The sequence below is a fragment of the Strix uralensis genome, chromosome 6, assembly GCF_047716275.1.
Source record: "Strix uralensis isolate ZFMK-TIS-50842 chromosome 6, bStrUra1, whole genome shotgun sequence".
Lineage (NCBI taxonomy): Eukaryota > Metazoa > Chordata > Aves > Strigiformes > Strigidae > Strix > Strix uralensis.
In genome coordinates this window covers 3,293,185-3,314,253 of record NC_133977.1, presented here as the reverse complement: position 1 = coordinate 3,314,253, position 21,069 = coordinate 3,293,185, and the positions used below count along the sequence as shown (strand labels likewise).

At 46.5% G+C, this 21,069-nt stretch overlaps 1 long non-coding RNA gene across 1 annotated transcript in view; it reads right to left on the bottom strand.

Moving 5' to 3' along the window:
* Window positions 1–13,607, bottom strand: part of LOC141944931 (uncharacterized) — a 61,808-nt gene extending 48,201 nt beyond the window's left edge. Inside the window, exon 1 of the long non-coding RNA XR_012629369.1 lies at window positions 13,539–13,607. This is a non-coding gene — a long non-coding RNA (uncharacterized LOC141944931). The remainder of the gene's footprint in view (window positions 1–13,538) is intronic.
* Between the last annotated feature and the right edge of the window lie 7,462 nt (window positions 13,608–21,069).

Below are 21,069 nucleotides of genomic sequence, written 5' to 3'. Positions count from 1 at the left end.
ACTCTGAGGCAAATCAAGGCCATTTACCAATATTTATTTTTTTTTAAATCTTTTTTTTGCTAATAGCACTGCATATTGGAGCGTGAATTACAGCCAGCAGTAATAATGAACTCACACGATCACATCCCTGGGGAGAGAGCAAGGAAATTCAGGGCCAGGATACAGAAGCACTCATTGGGCAGATGGAAGGCTTGCTAACGAAGGGTTTTGCGGCGGGGGACGGTTTGGATTCAAGCAGACCGACGCATCGAGCCTTTTACGTCTCATACATTTTTTTCCGTGCTTTCTACAGGCAATTGTTGCCAGAATTTTTCGGACTCCGCTTGGCGGATAAGTGTTTAATCAGCCTTCAGCCTCTTTACAGGGCTGTCTCTGAGGGAACAGATTCAGGCGAGCGATAGCAAGTGGTAATTTTGGCTGCTTAATCTGGGTTGATTCATTTTAACAGCCTGCTTAACAATAGATACCATGTGGCCTCGACCAAAGAAGTTTCATGCTCTTTACTGAGATTTAAAGTAGGTGTGAAATGCTTTAAAAATGCATCATTACTGCAGGAGCGATAAAAGCTTCATTGCCCTAATGAGGAAAAGGATTGGCCCAAGTTCCAGAGCGATTATTGCTTTTCTCTCTAAGGTCATTCAGTGTCGCCAGGTTCCTGAATTTCTTTTATAAAGTTCCAGAGGAAAAGATGAGGGTCTGAAAGCTCCAGATCCTGGAGTCAAGTGATCACCTGCATTGTGCATACTCTACTGAACTTCTGCACCACCTAGGAAGGAGAGGTTTAGGCCTGTCTCTCAGCCTCAGAGCATGACCTCTGCAAGGCAGTTCAATTAAAGGAATTACCGGTGTCTGTAAGAGACACCTTTTAGTCTGTCCCATCCAAAGCATAACCTCCTCCCAAGCCTTTAGCCAATACTCAGATAGGCAAAATGTTATGCACCTGATTCTAGCTTTGATGTATTATTGTTGCATTGCTCTGGATTTTTAAATATTTTTTTTTTTGAGACAAACAATCACCATAGAATGTCTTACCTCACATTATAAAGTATGACAGATGTGTTTCTGTAATACATTTTGCAATTCAGAATTGCAGACAGTGAAGGTTTTGAGATGAGATAGTAATAAAATTATTTTGCATTCCTAAATCGATGCGTGTGCTGGTTTTAAATTACTTTTTAAAAAGTGATCTTTAATCCAATAGTAAAGCGGGTTATTATATGAGTAACCGGACGTCCAAGACCAGACCTGGCTCAAGTATTGAGTTTCCAAGCCACAGTAATGCCAACATTTTTGGAAAACAATGTCATCTTTAGTGCATCTAAAAAGCAAAGAGCTCTAGAAATGAAATCATACTGTAGGAGTTTGGTTTTGAGACAATACTGCTTTTTTTCCAAATGATGTAGGATTGTCGTCCCCCCGCAACATCCTTGGCCATTGCTGACCTAAACTGGCCTGAGAAACAGCTACAAAACTGATGCCTCGTGTTCTCATGAATGACCACTGCAGATTTTGGGCTGTTCGTGGGAGTTCAGTGTGATGAATGATTTGCAGTGAAACACACCTGCGTGCCAGGGGAGTATAAGGCTGCATACAAAGTCTCACTGGCTGTGGCTAGTCCATGCATCGCACTTTGGGAATTACAGTTTGGGGTCCTAAACACCGAGGCAGTCCTACCTTACAGCCTGTCCTACTGGAAGATGGCTTCAAAGCTTTCAGGCTAGCTGATTTCCTGGGCTGTCTGATCCATAGGGGCAGTTGTTTCTCCAAGCTGCAGAGCTCAGCCTAGCTGGGAGACACCTGACTCAGGACACCACGTCCTAGGACGTTGCCTGTGAAGTTGAGCCCTGGAAAGTCCATCAATGCTCAGTCCCAGGGCAGTCATGCAACAAAGCCGCCGGAGAGCTGAGGACCCTAAGGACCAGCAGTTCTGTTTCTCCTTCACAGAAGGTGCAGTCTAAAAGCTTTGATCACCACCTTCATGACAAAGCCTGGAACATTTACTGGAGCATTTCCAGCTTTTTATTACAGCACCATTTAGGTCTGAACTTAGCAGCAAACACCAAACCTGAGTGACAGAGCTGAAACTGAAATCCCTAGTGCTGCTCCACCTACACTCATTCAAGTGCTGTATGCATAAGATCAGCGTCACTCCAAAAGCACAAATTGTATTCAGGTCAGTCCCTATTCACCAAGGGTCTGTTTTAGTACAGCCCAGCCTTTGTGCTTACGTGCACATATTTTCCATCATTTCTTAGAAAACATGGGCAGAGCGTGTGCATGTGTGTCAAGTGAGAAGAAGAGGACAAAGAAAAGGAGGAAGCCCATCTCCAAGAAATCACTGATTAAAATTGCTCCCAAGTTCCCGTTTCCTCCACAAACAAAACAGCTTGCGAAAGTCCAAGTTGGGCTGGATAAAATATCAGCCACGTGCCTGACTTACAGCACTGGGACTGAGGTTTGGGCACCACTTCAAGACTTTCCCCTAGGAGTCTATCCAAACCCTCTTTGCTTCAGATGTGGAATAATTTGGAAGTGTTTTTAGGCTGCCGGCTGGGATAACACAAGGGCTATTGTAAACACACATGCAGCCGATCAGCATCAAACCCACACAAATATGGTCTATACACACATAAATAGCTAGTAAATATTCCTTTCTTTAAAAAAAAATAATAATTGAAATGTTGAATTAAAGAAAAAGATTAAATCACTGAGCAGGTCTTAAAAAAAACAGTGAATATTTATAGAAAGAGTTATGTTTCACCTAATTTTAATAAATGAAACATACTTAAATGCAGGCCATTAGATTTAAAGAGCTATGGATAAGATACAGTCATAACCAGCTATCATACAAGTGTGTGCAGTGAAGCAAGACCATAATTTCCATGGATGCTGTTTCAAAAATACTGCTGCTAGCCAAGAAAGTTCGGAAATGTAAGAGAGCGTAACCAGGGCATGGAGACCTGCACAGGCTCAGAAATAACCTGCTGGAGATATATGACCCAGCCTGGAGCTCTAACCCTGCATAACTGCTGTTTGCCTGACCTCTGCTTTGGGTGGAAAAGGAGAGAATTGCTCTTTCAGAATCATGATAATGGTATAATTTTGGGTTTCCCCACTACAGTGGCCAGAAGAAATTCATCTCCCCTGTGAGACATGTCCCAGTTGGCTTGAATGTAGAATGGTCTTTTGGTCCTGCCCCAGCTTTCAGGGCAGACTGATGGGAGCCTAAAAATGGGTGTCTTCATAGGTGGCCTCAAGGGAAGCCATAGCCAGATGTAAGCACCATTCAGGCATGGCCACACTATGAGATGGAGGGGCCCTTTCCTAGGATCCCTGGGTAGCTCTTGCTGGCTGTGGTCTGTCTCATGGCATTACATCCATATCCTATATTATTTCTTCAAAATTCCTCAATTACCTCTGGTATTGTCCTCTATCAGCTGGTCTAGGCAAGATGAACCAACTCATGTCAGCAGGTGAGCAAAGAGGTCAGAGGCAGGGACCTGCAGCAACGCAACTTACCTTCTTTCTGAAATGCTGAGTACTTTTCCTTTTCCATCTCCTCCGAGAAGCATGACGTGACCAAAGTCAACAGACCTCACATCAAGGCTGCTATCTAGCATCGCAACTGCTTTTCCTGCAAGGAATGGAGTCTCTCCATATCTGGCCCCAAAAGAACTAAAGATCTCCAGATGTTTCTGGAGATGCACCAGGCATTTCTGTCCACCATGCCAAGCCTAGGCTAGGATTTAAAGAAAGCAACAGCAAACCAGTCTTTCAAGTTTATAGATGTTGAGTTTTTATGTCTTGCCACTGGATGGATTTTGAGCAGAACCATTCCACATGTTGGTGGGGAGAGTGAACCTCAGGAAAGAGAAGAAGGGAAATAAGATAGCAGAAAGATTTCTCTGCAGTAATAAATCCATCTTGATAATAACGGTGCAGCGTACAACCACGTCACAACTACACCATCTGCAAACAATATTTCCCCAAATAGGAAGTAGCTGGATATTGAAGTAACACTTCATGTGGAGAGGCTCAACTTCTTTGCTCATCCACCACCAGCGCTACTTTGACCAGCCTCATACTTGAAGCAATGCTTAAAATAAATAAAAGAAGTTATTCAGTCCTTGCATGGGTCTTTGGTATCTGCTGTAATAGAGCTTATAGGTTGGATCCCACTTAACAGGCCAGAAGAAGGACTGATTAGAGCACTCCGAATAAGAAATCTTGTGATTCCTGCTCCAAGCTAGGCTGATTTTGCAGGAAATAGCAGTATGTTGACACTGTCTTCTTAGAACAGCTTTGTTGTAGACTTGAGCCAAAGCCTGTTGAAGTCTGTGATTAGACTTCCTCTGCTGCAGCAGCCTCTGGGCAAAGCAATGTCATCAACTTCTCTTGGCCCTTTCATGGGGCTGGTCTGATGCATTTCTCAAAGCAGAAGACTGGTGCCAAGATCCCACTACCAACCATTGTACAAAGGTAGACAAAGTCCCTGATGTAAAGCACATCTAAGACAACATGCAGAAAAGTGTGTAAAACAATTAAAACACCTAATAAAGCACTGAGGGAAGTTGAGAGTATGAATTTTACATGAGTTCATCATGCACAATGCTTAGTTTAATTTAATTTAATCAAGGTAGCAACCCAAGTGTGATCCTCCACAGCAAAATCCTTCCTCAAATCTTTGTCCCTGACCTTGCCTGAAAGGCTTTGTTTATGCCCTCAAGACTGTAGGTTGAGGGGGGAAAAAAAAAGTCTGAATCACCCTTTGTTTGATGACCGGTCAGGGAGACACATAGAGGGGAGGATTGAGAAGAATTTAAGATACAATCAAGTGGCAGAGAAGTCCCAAAGCTTTTCTAGCAGCAGGGAAAAGTGCCTAAGGAGAACGAACCCAGTTTGCAAGGCTTGAGTTCTCAAGATCAAGTCATTCAGCCTGGAGGTACTTCAGATGTGTGGAGGTTCACCCACCGGAGGGTGACAAGAAGCTTCTACCTGTACCAATATGGGTTACTCAGTTGATACCACATAGATGCCAGTGAGAAACTACCACAAAGAAGCCCTCCCTGTTTTGACCTATCCTGACAACCTTATCAGATGATTTCAGGCAGTACTTTTACCAGGATAAATATACAGTTATGTAGGAAACAATCAGGATCTTGCTTTTAGCTCCCCAGATTCACCATTACACAGTAAAGCCTCTAACCTGAACTGAGAACGATTTCAAATTTAAGCCTCCTTAAACTTAAGCTCCTGTCCTGAGCCAAGGCGTGAGGTGCAGTCTGTGTACTGGCTTATCTCTGGCCAGGTTCCCAGTCAGCAGTAGGTCCTCAGGACAGAGCTGTTTGGCTTGAGTTTTTTCATGCTGTGACCCATAGCACCACTGAGAAGACAATTCCTGCAAGAAAACCAGCTCCTATTTGGGAGCAGCAGAGATGTCAGGGTGGCCACGCGGGTCTTGCTTTAAGCAGCAACAAACTAAGCTATTTGCAGTACACGAACACTTTCCAGGCTGAACGTAGGATCGGAGTACCTTCAGGGCAGCATGACAACGGCTCTGGGAAGTGGAAGGAAAGCCAGAGACTGACAAGGAACACATAGGCTGGGTCTGGGAGAAGCAACAGGAGGCAATGATCTCCACAGGGCCCATATTCATTTGGGCTTATAAACAGAAACATTAAGGAGACTCTCTCTAGACTTCAGTGACTTATTTTTCATGTGAGAAACATTAGGAGTACATGGTCTGCAAAGTCATTATCATCATCCACAGAAAGATAAGGAACATTGATTCAACTCAAGGCTCAGGACAGTTGAATATTGGACAAATATCCTTCACCAAGCCAAGGTTTAGAGGCGGTGGGAGAGGGGGGGGATGAGGGTTCAAGCACATCTTTTGAAGGGTTGATTAGCAAAACAGCCTAAGAATATTCTCAAGGCTGGAATAAATTAAGACATACATTTTCTTGAGATGCCTGGGATGCTCTGTAATTTTATGACATCCAAAGTGCTAAGAAAAGCAAGGTGCTGCCAAGATTGCATTGCTATTCATGTGTTAAAGGTCAAAGAGTTGCAAAAATGTCAGTTTTGTACGTTATGAACATCTGTAGCAGTCATAATCATAATGCATGCAATGTCTAAAGCTCTCCTTATGGTTCAATAACAAGCAAGAACTATGATAATGATGTAATACACAATTTAGAGCACACATTAGTACCAACATAGCGCATGAATCAGTGTCTGGTGCTATAGATGTGTTGCAGAATACAAATAAGGCCTCGCTATTTGCATAGCCCATTAAGCCTTGTCTAGCTTCGGATGAGGGGAGATGGTACAGTGTGTTTGGTAACATGAAACTTAGCTAGAAGTCTAAGAAGCCCTTCAGACTTCCTAATGTTTTGTTTCTCTTAAGGTCATTAGAGGTGTCACCTAAAGAGGCTACTTCCCACCTCCTCTTCTCCCTAGCTATACGAAGCTGTGCTATAATGAAATGCCACATGTGAAGCGAGATGGCAACCACCTCACTGATAGTCAGGAGTCAGAGTGCAGAGGAGGAACTTATATAAGCTTTTGTGGCAACAAGATGAAGAAACACAATTCTAATTTCTTTCAGAGCTGCCTGGTCTTGACAGAGAACACCAGAGATGACAGTCGGGTTCCTGCTATTCCCAGCAGACATCCAGTCACTCAAAGACAGCTGAAAATTCGCAGACAGGAGGCAGAAATGCATGTGGTTTCAGTCTCTTTTTCCCTGTAACGATCACTTCACATGCTCTTGGTTCCATTTTCCCCCCTCCTCCATTTCTGCCAGCGGAAGCACTGATGGTGAGGACACACTAACCCTGCTTTGGCGAAGCCAAGCTCTGGCTGAGGTCGCTCCCAGCTGGAACAAATGATCCCACAATGCCAGATGTGGGCTGAGGAACAGAAAAGCAGCATGTCTGCTCCTTGCTCTGCCACAGACTTCTTGTGGGCATGTCACTTAGGGGAGAACATGGCAAAATCAGGTTAGGTGTGTGCTAAAAGGTTTTGGGGCAGTTGGTTGGTTTGTTTGTTTAAAAGACATGCTTTGGCAAAAACCCTCCAGTCTTTCGATGTACTTTCAGCTGGAAACTTCAACCTGCAGAAATCACTGTATATCAACGTTGTGAAATTCCTGGTAAGGTCTAATTAACAATATAATTCCAATATGAAGGGGTTTGGCTGCATGGACTTCAGTTTAGACAAAAGCACATGTGCTTCCACATCAGACAGTACTCCCTCTGAAATACACAGGAATTCCCCCTGCCCATTCCCAACTTACTTCATGGTGCTTTGGATCACAAGACCTCAGGCCATCTGCAGATTACAAGTCCTGACCCCACTGCCAGGTCCTTGCACAACACGAAAGGGAGGAAACTCTACCAGTAGGAATTCAGTTAAAACCTTATCTTGGGGAGAAAAAAAAAAAAGATCTGCCTAGGGGAAAAGCATCTGGCTTGGTAAAAGGGTGGGGAGCACAGTTCTTCAAACTGCCACTGCATATTTTTCACTGCAAGTCAGTGCAAAGTGAAACACGTATCCCAGGAAGCAAGAGGCCAGAACCCCAGTCAGAAACATTTTCACAAGATCTCATCAGAAATCCATAGCCTCGGCATACCAGAGGCACATTCCTTCTCATTTCAGAGTAAGGTGATGCCTGTCGTACAGGAAAGAGCAAGCTGAATAAAGCCAGCTTGACTTGCATACGGGCCAGGATTTCAAGAGCCAGATCAGAAATTAGTAGGAGCTTCATGAGAGCCCTATAGCTATACCCCCCATTTTGAGCACCTCAGCCTAAGCTCTTCAGAAACACCTACACGAAGGCGTTCGACTGCTCAGCCAGCCTTTTTTCCTGCGCTGGCATACCTCCACAGTTATTAGCAGCTAATAATCTAAGCATTTCTGGGCTCATCATCAGAGTATCTGAGGGTTTTTTCAAGAGTTCAGAAGTATTTAAGAGTTTAGTTTGCTTTGGCTGTGGAGAGTCCAAACTGGAAATCTGTGTGGCTTGATCCTGAACATATGGCATGTGCTGGGCTCTCCAAAGGGGAATCCTGACCCAAGGGGCTGCTCCCTTGTAGTGCCCAGGGAGCAGCAAGTGCTCCAGGTGGTGGGAGGAGGTGGTGCTGGTTGCTTTCCTTGGCCATCACTCTGGCTACTTTTTATCTGCACAGAAGCCTAGTTTCAGAGGTGGAATTGTGGTGAGGATCTTTCAGTCTAGGGAAAAAAAGGCAAGTGGCCCAGCTTGCCTGTTCCCTTGGGCAAGTGTTTCAACACAAGTCCTTACAGGGCAAGAGTGAGGGCACATCACGTCCTGCAGCTCCATGGCCAACGGATGGAGCCACAGCTGGTTTTACAAGGAGGTCTCATCCCATGAGCTTGTACCAGAGAAGCTGAGCCTTCAAACTGAGACATGCTGGTACCTGATTTCTCTGTCCTGATCAGCCTCAGTCAGTAGATAAGACTCTAGGCTGTTGAGACCAATGCAGAGGTAGAACCTTAAGGCACTCTAAAGATTCCGGGATCAAGCAGGTTGAGTAGAGGTACTCACAGCATCAGCTGGGAGGTGAGTAGGGAGGCCTGGGCAGTTTCCAGTTTTGGACTTGGCACCCTCATTTTGTGAGGCTGTCTCTAAAGAAGGTCTGTGCTGAATCACTGTGTCCTGCACTTTGGTGGTGGTTTCATCTGAAATGCTTGCCAGCACTGCTAGAGAATAAAATGGCTCAATGGACACCTGGACCAGCTCCAAAGGGGTACAGCCATCAACTATAATTGGATGGAAAGAGAAGCTTCCCTGTACTATATTGAAGCCTTATCCCGTTTCACCTTCTGGGAGAAGTAGAGCTGAGCACCAGAGCCACTCATAACACTTGCCTCCATTCCAGTTATCATCCTAGAGCTCATCCACATCTGGAAAAGCAAAAAAAAACCCAAGAAACATACTGCACTGAATAAGATGATTTCAATCTGACTCACCAAGTGGGATACAGAGGTAAAAACAATCATTTGGAGACAAGGTGAAAGGCGTCATGCCAAGGAATTGTGCAATGAACAAAACAAACCAAAACCAAAAAAATCACACCCACTGGGGAAGCTGCCTGCCTCAAGGAACCCCACCAATCAGAACTGCCCACAATAGCTCAGCTATCTCTCGATGTCCCTGTAACCTGTAGTGCCAAGACACACAAGCATGCTGGGATCTCCTGGAAGAAATTTCAAGGCTCAGTGGTGAATATAAATCATATCTTAACACACTTACACTTAAATGTCTCCAAAGCGGTGCATAGTATTACAACACGGTGCTCTCCCGTTAGCTTTCTAGTGGGATACGTGAGTATTGGAGGCTTGAAAATGTAATCACAGTGCAACCCTTAATCACCCTTAATCATGTGGGTCTTCAAAGAGTAGCCATCAGCCCAGATCAGAAGGTGAAAAGTCAGAAACGCCGTCTCTAGGAGCTGCTTCTAGCCTACCACCCCCCAGGCTGTGCTTAGCAACAGGTTACAGTCATACCAAATACAGCTATGGGCTACTTTTTAACTATTAAAAAAACTCTGTTGTGGGTTTTTGTTTGGTTTTTTTTTTTTACATGTTAATCTTAAAAAAGTGTAGTTCTTCACTTCAGGGCAAAGGAAAGATACTGGATCAAAAGCATTTTTAGCTTTTCTCCCAAGAGATCCCCAAAAGCCTCCAGTACAGTCAACTGAAACTGCTTTTGGTTGGTTTGGTTTTTTTTTTTTGTTAGTCCAGCCAACGAACAAACACTTCAACTATCTACTTCAACTTTTCTTTCATTCACATTTCTTCTTTCACAAAGCTGCCTGGTCCTTGGGCAGGCATCCTTGCCATCTACTACAGGTACATATCGCCACACTCTCCAGCTCAGCAGATTTTGAATCCTCAATATAAATAAGATTTGTCAGACACTATCTGCTTTTGCTAGATATTGCTCTCGTCTCTAAGGGACTGTTCGTTTTCCTTTGAATCTGGCAGAACAAGTCCTGCTGCCCATAGATTTATATGGAAGTACATCAAGTTCTCCTTCCACAGAGGGTTCTAGCAGATAGGACTGTATAATCAATTCCGCATGAAAATTTGTGAAAAAAAAAAAATCTATTCTCTGACAGAGCCCTCCATGGCAGGATTTTTAAACTGCTTCCAAGTTTCTATTAAAAAGAAAAAAGAAAAAATAATTTATGCAAATAATGAAGTGTTAACAGCTTTTGCGGTATTTGGTGCTTTTCCCAAAGCCACAGCTCACAGGGGTTAACGTGAGAACCCAAGCCATCGTGTGTGTGCTTCTGAGCCTCGCATTTGCGAAAAAGAACACTTCAACAGTTCCAGAAACGGGTTAAACAAACATTTACGAAGAATCACACAGGTATCACTGAACTTGCCTTGGAATGAGAGGAATCTGCTGGATGAGGTCTCTGTTACCTATTCCAGGACTGTTTTCTTCAGTCTTTTTCAAGTCTGTGTTTCTGAGAGTTAAAACCTCACTGTTTTTAGCCAAACTCTTGTTTTATTTAAGGCATGAAAGGAACAATATTTATCATTCAAAGGAGCCAATTCTCTTTCCTCCCTGCTCCTATTTTTGTCTTCTGCCTCTAGTCAAGAGCATCCCTTCCCTGTGCTAATTAATAGAGGGAAGGAGGCTCACCTGAAAGTTTTATAGAAAAATTAATTACAGATCCTGACTTTACAATTACCAATCGAGATGCTCACATTATCTGCCACAAGACCCCCCCCAGGCTTTACCTGGCTAGAAAGAAGCTTGCAATGCACTGAGAGATGACTTTGAAGGCTAGAGTGAAAGTTAATCTCTACAGAAAGTGTGAGAGCATAGGAAGGGCCACCAAAGACCTCCATAATGATGGCCCATAGCTGGGGGACATCAAGAGGTCAGAAGGAGAGAGAAACAATAATAGGTCGGATACATCATAATCTACTTGCCCAAATTGAAGAGAATGGAGACTAAGACCGTAAGAAGATAATGAATCTACTGCACTGACAACACGACATTCAGCATCTGCTAAGGGTGCTGAGTAGCTGTAAGCCTATTAAACAGGCTGAGATTGAGAGAGATTGGAAGAAGATGCAAGATCACAGCAGAGAGAAAGGTCTCCTTAGACTAGACATCTGAAACTGTCAATATGCAAACTGTGTTGCATGTTCTCAGCTCATCCTTTGGACCCAACAATACAGAGTGGCTTATGAAGATCAAGACCACTTGCATACTTCTCCGACCTGCAAACACTTACATACACGCTTTGGTATTTGCTGAGTTGGTGCCTCATGCTCCCCATTCCATAAATCTTCTTCCCTTTCAGGCTCAAGTGACGGAAAATGCTCTCTGAGCACACAAAATATTCACTGAAGTCAAAGGGGAACTTCAGCTAGAGAAGGACGGCAGAAAGTCAGTCTGGAGAATACAAAGGACTCCTCATTTATAAAACCAAACTTTTAATGACCAGGAGACCTAGACAGGAACATCGTATCGGCACTGTGCGGCCAGGGTGGCACGGACTGGTCTGAATGGGTTTTACCAGCACCCTGGGAGCTTGCACTGCCAGTTGCTGCAGGCTGGGACATCCTCACACTACGCGTTTGTACAGCCCATGACACATCTGGGGTCCATTCTCCATAGGCCACTTCGGGCACACACATAACTTAGAAAGCAGTTTAAAGTCAATGCCTTACCGATATGGGTTTATACAGCAGGACAAAAATGTGTACTAGGTGCTCAGAGCAGTTTGGAGCACACCTCCCAGCTTTAAGAGGAATCAATAAGGATGAGCTGGTCCATCGTAGAAAGAGCTGCATTTCTCAATGCGTGCAAGGCTTTGCCAAACAATTCTATAAATCACCCTCAAAGAAAAGCACAATTAAGTGTCATGCCAGCAACATATCAATGCAAATGGGAATTCCTCACACCATATACTTCCAAGCCATTTTTACAGTCCTTATTAGAGGCAGTGTTTTACTGTGGCTAAATCCTTTAAAATTGTCTTTCAAAAACCCTATGAGATAAAAAAAGAAAAAGTTCCTGAGTGACTGTCACGGGGAAACAAAGCAAGAAAAGAAGAGGAAACAGTGAGTTGTGGACCACCGTTGGTGGGCACTTGAATAGGAGCCCTGTGCTTGACACCACCGTGCCTTTGAACAAAACTGAAGTCAAACAGCTATTTGTCAAGGGATACAAATGCACACAAGTGGTGAGAACCTGGCCCTGCTGTAAAAACGCGTCAGGGACTTTTCTGTAGGGCTGCGCCGAGCCCCCTGATGGATTGTTGTACTTGGAGGACAGCATTGTGAGCAGCAATAATAAGACATCTGGTCCGTTCTCTTTCTGAAAGAATATTTTGGCTCGACTGAAACCACGTGAGCAGCAACTTGTACAATGCACAGACGCAGCATCTCATCGCCACCGATCCGCAGCGCCGGGTCCGTCCTCCCCCGCAGCCGGCAGCACCCCTCCGATCTCAGCCCCACCAGCCTGGCTCCGTGATGTGCAGCCAGCATCCGGCACGCCCTTCACATCTCTCTAGAGGTGTCTAGGCAGCTATGAAAGCACTGACATCATCCCCTGCAGTCTCGATCACCCCACTGCATCCCTCCTTGTAGGTCTTGCCCATTCCTCTTGCATGGCCACGCAATGATGAGCTGGAAGAAGAGCTAGGCATCAGTACCAGCTATTTCCATACACAGACTTTCCCCAGCAAAGGGGATGACCTCTGAGATGACCATGCTCAGGACACCACGAGCTTATGCAGCACAGCCCCTCTGCGTTAAATCCACCTTGTGGGCACGGGACCGCAGCACACAGCATCATCTCTCCTACCAGAGAGGGAAGGATGTGCAGCAGGACGTGAGGATTTTACCAAGCTGTCAGTCACAGGTAAACCAGCAGCTCCTGAGAGGCCATCCGCTTTCCTTCCCATGCATGGGCAGGACCCAAGGCAGCCAGCTCATGTTATAAAGCCTAATTTATGTAAAAAGCACAAAGTTTCTACAGAGAGTTTCAATTCTGAGCACATTTTACTAAGAAAAAAAAATGGAAAATATAGGGACTCGACACGCTTCAGCAGACCTCTCGTGACACCCTGCACTCTACGAGTGACGAGGGGAGCTGGGAGCTGGCTGGGGACAGGCTCAAGACATAAAGAAAATAAGTGAAATAGAAGCAAAGAAAGGAACAGAAAAGTGAAGGAAGTAAAAAGAAGGATGTCTCTGTGCTTCAGATATTTCAAAACAGAGGACCCACTTTCCAAATAACGTTTCACTCGGGGAGGAATTGGTGGGAGAGGGCAGGCTGGTTTTCATTTCATTTTCACTTTGAAAACACCATTTTTCCACGCATCCACTGGAGTGCAAATTTCCACTAAAACTATTTAAAATGAGAGCATGCCTCAAAGCTGGAGTTTTCAAACAAACATCTGTTTGAATTTATAAAACCATGGTTGAAAAAGCACCCAACAGCCCCTCCCCGAAGGAGCCATGAACATTCCCCAGCACAGCACCCGAAAACATCCCAGCACCCAGCAAGCTGGAGTCCTGTGAGAGGGGCAGAGCAGAACCCACTGGCTGAGAAGAGGGCTGCGGAGATGACACAGAGACCAATTTTTCCTGCTCCAGCCTTTGGCACGGACCACGCCAGTGCTGGGAAGAGAGATAAGGAGCCGCGGCTGCTGGGTGTGTGGGGGTGGTGATAAATGGGGTGCTTGGTCACACAGCCCCCACGCTCCCAGCACTGACCACCAACACCTCCGCAGCTGCTGGCTCATCCGGAGAGCATGAGGCTGCCTGTCTTTTCATCCTTTTGTAAGAAGCAGAGCAGTGCAGGCAGACGCAGGCAGGACGTGGGTTTAATATTAAGGGAAGAGGGATGTCACCCATTGCTGCGTCTTTCCAGCTCTGCCGCGGCTCTGCTGGACCCCAGCTCGGTACCCGGGGCAGGCAGATGGTTTTGTACAAAACAGCTCATGGGGGAGAGGTCTGGAAACCTCTCCAAACTCCCCGCTGGCACAGCGTCAGCCTCCACCTGCCTGGCTGGCAGTTGGCACCGATAGTGCTGCGTGCCCCGAGATGCTGCCTACACAGAGACCCTTTGCCTGCAGCTGCGAAGGGGCTGGGAGGGGAGGGACACGGTCCCAGGCATGGGGACAGTCCCTACGCTGGCAGCTGCAGCTGACAGCGGGGATGCCCAGAGGAAGCAGGTGCCCCCTTCCCAACGGCTGAGAGGGAATGCTGGCACCCAGGGCTGCCGGTGCCTCTGCAGCGATGTGACCCGCTGGCTGAACGCCCACTGCCACTGTCTGACACCCTGACAAAGGAGCTGTGCATCCTCAGGCACGGGCCAAGGGGGCTCAGCTTCGGTGCACCCCAAGGCTCCTTCACCCACTAAGAAGAAGAGCTAAGAGGAGCAATGTAAACCATCACTCACATGGTAATCAGCTTCACCATCCTAAAAAGCCCTTCACATGTTGCTCAAGTTGGCAGCTTCTATGGGATTTCTTCTTCAGGGGCTTCTCTCCCCCAGCCACATGCACCAGCCCCCTCACAGCAGCGTGGCTGGCACTCAAGGTCTGCGGTTTTTGGCATCCCTGGCTCAGCCTCTTCCCCTCATGCTCTGGCCATGGAGCCAGCTGGCTCACCAGCACCCCAAAGCTGCTCCCAGAGAGGGAGACATGCCAGGCACCAAGCTGTCCCCTGCTGCTGCATGGTCCTGCCCTAAAACCTGCACCCCCCCTTTCTGAAGACTCTTCCAGTCTGTCTGCAATGGGACAAGGACACACAGACCCTCCCGATTCCCACCAACCCCACCACAGCTTATCTTCTGGGTCTGCAGCATTCCCATCATCAACTGCGGAGACCACTGTCCTGGAGTCATCCCAGCCTGTAAAAGCATGTGTTTTGGGTAACGTGGCCACCAGATGCCAATTAGGTGGCATTAGAGCACAGTAGCTGGTCAATGTGCTGCTCCTTTCCTGGAAATTTCAAGGTCCATGGGTTTTGCAGTACAAAGGAGTCCTCTGACATTCAGTTGAATGTATCTAACTTAGCCTATTGAGCAAACACACCATGGTCTTCAAATGTATCCAGAATAGCTCATAACTTTCTACAGGGAAGATGCAAAGAGGACAGTAATGCATCCCAGTCCACTCTGTTGTGGGTTTCCAAAAGCCCTGTAAGTGCAACAGTGTTCATTTTCCAGAACTGAATAAAGGCAAGGGGTCTGAGGCACTTCTGGTGAACAACTACCAAGGAGAGACATGCCACTGTCTTTCTGCAGAGAGGAGGTCACTGTGGAAACATCTCATTGCCATCCTTTCAGCATCAGCCATCTCCAGCACCGAGTTGCACATGAAGAAGGGGGAGATCGCAGACCTCCCTCCCAAGGGAGCAGAGGCAGAAAGCTAAGGGGGAGACTAAAGCAGGATCCTAACTTCTGGTTAGAGGCACCCCCAAGCTTTGGGTGTTATTTAATTCATTACTATTTCTCCTCCAGAAGAATGAATGGGGGTCAGAGAATGGGCTCACACGCTGCTTGCCTGAGCCATTCAATTCCTAATGCTCCCCAGTTCAGTTCAGACCACAAAACCATCTTCCTTACAAGTGTACGTGCAGCCTATGAATGCATTTTGCTGAATTACGAGACTCCCACACCACATTCCAATTTCCCTGTGCACAACCTCTGCACATTCTGGCTGCTTCAAGGAGGAGGTCATGCCTTCTCCTCACCACCACCCTGTGCCTCTGGTCTCCCTCTTTGCACTTTGCCAGGTGCCAAGAATAGCCCACAAAGCCCTTTTTTTTTTTCCCCACACACAAAGCTCTCTGCAGCCATTCTGCAGCAAGCTTGACGTGCTGGGTTGAGCAACCTACGATTTCCCTAACCTGTGCCCTTGAAACCAGATGGCAAGTCAAAGTTTTCTCTGACAAGCAAAGAAATCGGAACTGACATGATTGGAAAATACAAGCTCAATTCCTCTTGGCAGGATATTAATTTAGAAATCTCTGGTGTCGTTGCCCCAATTCACAATGAATTTGGATCCAAGCCTTCCTAGTGCCAGACGACACAGAGATTTGACAGAGAAGGTAATTGAAGGAAATGGCTTTGTAATCTAACCATTGTGCTGGCAAGATCCAGCTCTCCTAAAGAACAAGGTTCACTTCCTGGCATGGCTGATTCATCATCCTTTATTTGTCCCCAGTGCCTCTTGACGTTCCTCTGCCTAGCAGGGATAGCACAGACCCTTCAAAGCAGCATCAGAGGTCTGCTGGGCATTCAGGCTTCCTCTCAGCCTGGTGAGCGAGAGCAACAGGGTGATGAGCCCTGCAGGGTCAATGACTCCCAGTGTCCAAGGGGCAGGGTGGAGAGCAGGCTTGAGCAAGTCTCCTGGTCTGCACACCCCTTGGGCAGCATGCACACCAAGCAGATGGAGCCCAGATCCATGCTGGTGGCAGGACCAAGGAGAAGTTCAGGTGGGAGCAATCCCACCCAGGGAGCCCCAGAGCCTCCATCCACTCCACATAATTAACCAGGAGGGTGGGAAAACCTGAAATGGAGCAGACTTTGGACTAAAGCTTGTTCTCACATCCTTAGTGACATCCCAAAGTGGCACATACCCCAGAAAAAATAGAGTACCCTCTGCGGGGTTACCTGCCAGATACAGGTCCTAATCATTGCATCATTCATCCTTCTTCTGAAAAAGATACTGCAGATACAGGTTGTGCTGTGGGGGAAAAAAATAAGTATCAAAGGACAGAAGAGTCTGCCTTGGTCCCACCAGGAAAGAGGGAAAAAGAAAAGGGGGAAACAGGGTGGAGAGGTTCCAAAATGCACTTCGTGCTGAGCTGAGCAACACTCATCTAGAAACGTTCATGTATGCAGGTCCCAGATCGCCATATGCAGCATTTTTCCACTACCTTAATAATAATAACAACCATTTTATTGACCTGTGTGTTCATGCCATTCCACTAATCACTTTGTTTTTCTAACTGCCATTATCTAGACTGGATGGTGAGCTGCTATGGATGGATGTCAGATCCACGTCCGAGCTGCACCTCCGAGGTCTGATCCTTTGGTGACCAGGGCAGCATGAAACCCTACACCTGCCAGCTCTGCAGATCCCACTAATGGCCCAAAGTCCCCTTTGGGACCCCTGTTAAAATGAGCTCTTGCCCTTCAGAAGGGTCCTCTCTATTTAAATAAACAACTTGGAGGATGGAGCATAGCAGCAATCAAACGTATGCTGCTATATATGAATGTATCTTTTAGCTCCATGACCCAATTCCCTGATGAAGCTAGCACCAGCACACTGAGTGCAAACTAAGCCAGTAATTTTGTGGAGGAGGAGGAGGGGAAGAGCTTAATTATTTTTCTTCATCTGCTAGCAAAAAAATATTAGGATAGTAAACAGCTAGTAATCACATAGGAACGCCTGGAAGAGCTCTTACCTACTGGCATGCAGATCTCTCAACTGGATTTCATTTACTTATGCTCACTGTTGATGCTATGAAACTACAGAGGTGGTTGAGGAAGTGCATATTCAGAAGAGACCTGAAGTTATTGAAGAAGCCAGGCTCCACTGCCAATGTCACCTCTGGAAATAACGTAACCAAACCACAGGTTAGCGTTTCAGAAGAAATGCCATTTTCACCAGCACCACCTAAAAATCCAGCGTCATCAAACAGATGTGGCTCCCATCACCTCAAAGGCAGGATACTTCCACCTCCTGTCAGCAAATTCATTAGTGTTATCAGAAACAGAAGGCACGTCTATTATACCACAAGTCACGAAGGTCCAAAATCATCCTTGGGATCAACCAAGATGAACTAGCAATGCAATGTCTGGTTCTGCAGCTGATAACTGCCCATCATGCCTGGCATTACCACTGAACAGCTTATGTGGGATGAATCCTGGGGGTCTCTGAACTTCCTGGAGGAAAGACTGCACAGAAGAATGGCGTATTTGCCCAATGGGTTTTATTCTGCATCCTATTTTGCTGCTAATTCCCTCAGAAAGCTTTCCTAGTGCAGAGGATCACCTGCATCTTGTTTAATTACATTCAGTAACTTAAAACTGCCGGACAAAACCCACTTTAGCTATAATCATTTTGAGCTCTGAAGAAATCCCACAGCCTGCTGAAAAATGTAGATCTAATTGTATATTTCCCTTTAGTGTCATCTTACATCTCTTGCAATGATGCATACGTAGGTATGCACTGAGATTCACTTAGCTTACCCTGAACGTGGTTCCTCCTGGGTCTCAAAAGCAGAAGATATCCTGCCTGCCCCTATTTTTGGGGGTGTTAAGTGGAAGGTCCAGCAGGAAAGCAGATACCCCCGGGACCCCCACACTGCTCTCCACCATGAGTTTCTACAGCCAGCTCCAAAGCTAGGCTTATGCTCAACGCTGCTCTAGGAAGGGACCACACATACTCAGGTTGAAGGGAAAAAAACACACACAAAGATCATGGAAGTCTCAGGGCAAGTAAATTACTGTTAATTGTGAGATATTTGATTGCAAGAAGCACCAGATGGCCAGCCATCTGTTTTTTATTATAAAATTAAACAAGATTAACCCAAACAGGATTTCCTCAGCATTCTTCTCTGACTGGCTCACAAATACATCTTTAACACCTACGCTACAGATACAGCACAATCAGAAGCAGTTCCTGCCTTTCCCTAATGTACTTGGGCTAAATACTCCGCTGAGTAATGCCCTTGAATGTAAAGATTTCCAGGGGATGGATTAATTAAGAGTTGAGAGAACTGGGAAAGGTCAGCTCAAACAGAAGTAAAGTAACCCCAGCAGAACACCTTCCTTTTACTCTGCTACAACACCAAACTCACAGTTTGAAGGGCACAAGCGTACAGGCAGAAGAGGATGTTGCTAAGGGTAACGGGTTGCCAGAGGCAACCACAGCTGGGGTACCAACCTCTCCTGCCAGCATCAGCACCTGGTCAGTGCTGTGATGGAAAGGGATAGAATAGCAAAAGCCTCTGTCCTCTGTCCATCTCTGAAGACCCTCCAACCTCCCGCCATCCTCCTCCTCAGCTTGGTCCCCTCCATCACCATCCCTACGGCAGGAATGGCAAAACCTCCCTCCCTAAGACTAACTCAATCCACCCACCCTGTGAGGCACACTGTGGGCACAGCTCAGCACAAAAACTCATCCCACCAAAACAAATTATGTGACAGAGAGGTGGCAGCACCCTCCTGGCTGGCAAGGGTGCACACACATGCCAGTTTAAGCACATGGCTCAGGTGCTACATGCACAGCATCACGCCACTGCTCAAAAACCATCTCTCACTACAGTGCCTCTACAAGCTCAGGCATTTTCTTTGACTTTCTAATGTACACCTACAAACTTCAGGAATTTCCTCCTTGCCCCAGCATTCTCTGCAACATCAAAACACCACTCCTGCCTTTGTCCCAGGAAGGGCAGCATTGCCGAAGCTCATTTTTGCTTTGTATGATTAGTGATAACAATGTCTTTCGCAGGCTTCGGCCACTCTTTGTGTCAAGATACATAAATGCAGAGATCAAGCCCTGCAGAAATCAGCTCAGAGAAATTTTGCCTAGTAAGTCGGGCTTGCAGGATATGCTAACTCCAGGAATTTTTCAGCCCTCAGCTACCAAACCTGCCCCGGGAGTCAGCTGCCTCTCACGCTCTCCCTGGAAGCTGGGCCACCGCCAAGAAGGCCTTTCCGAGCCCACCCAGTTACCCTATGCACACGTACGTTAGTACATTATCAGATCGGACCCCACGGCTGAAGCCAGCCTAGCCCCTGTCCCTCTGCAAGCTTTTGTCATGCAGATTACACACATCTTCATTTGTTCGAAGCAAATCGGTTGTGAATTGAACATAAAGGGTGTTCCAGGGGAGATATCCCCTTGCATCATTCCCCAGCGTAAATCCCCAGGACATGGTACATCCAAAAACTATCAATAATACCCCACTCACACCCTCCTATCTTATCACGTACAGGCAGGCAACCTGTTGGGACAGTTTAATTGCCCGTCAGCCGACAGACAACGGGCCAGGGCTCTAGCTCATGTAAACATGATTATTTTTTTTGTCTAGCTTTTAATATCAAGGCTACCCTGGAGAGAAAAATGCCATGGTCATCTCTTTGGAGCAGCAGCCAGCCAGCTCAGTGCACCCCGGGCTCTTTGCCCCGCATCGCTGCTACCAGAGGCTGGGAAACGCAGTGCGTGATTCCAGCTTGCACCCATTTGCAGGGACTTGCACTCATCTGGCTCCTCAAAGAACACGGCCACCGCCCCTCTGACATCTTCTCTGAATGCAAAAGGAGAACAATACCACCGCGTTTTGCCTGGCTCCTCACCCGCAATCCAGACACAAGATTACTGCAGGGCAGGTTTGTGGTTTGCATTTGGACTCAGCTCTGGCCAAATACAGCAGACGGTGCTCCTGGAAATATAGTTTGACTCCCACTTTGTTCACCTCTGACCTTGCATTTGACTGATTCACGGCTATTTTGCATGCAAATACACATGGATGCTGCAGGATCACTGCAGTTTGCGGCAGAGTCTCTAATAAACAACACTTTGACTCCCCCTCTACAATATCAAGGAAAATGAACCCAAAGGCAGATGCTGACTGAGCTGATCTTCCCACCTGCAAACCCTGGCTGGCCTGGCCCAGCAGCCATTAGCAAAGGGGGCACAAACACAGGAACTATCCTCTCCTTTCCAAACTGCACATCCCAGGCTGGAGGCGGCCCAGCAGTCCAACCTGCCCATCATCTCCTACACTTAGATGCTCCTTCCCCGACAGCCACACCAGTTATTCACTGGTGCTGCTCCTTGTCAGAAGTACAGGCTGCCTCCCAGACCACTGCAGGTCCTGCTGCCGGAACAAAGCCAGCTCCATCCTTCTAGTAGGCAACTTTACATCCCCTGTGGTTTTAGGATGATGGACTGCCCCAGGCACACCTCAGTGTGACTAGTTTATCCAGATTTTCACGTGTTCTGGAAACCATGTGACTTCTTCCATTTTGTGATATGGTCTATCCTT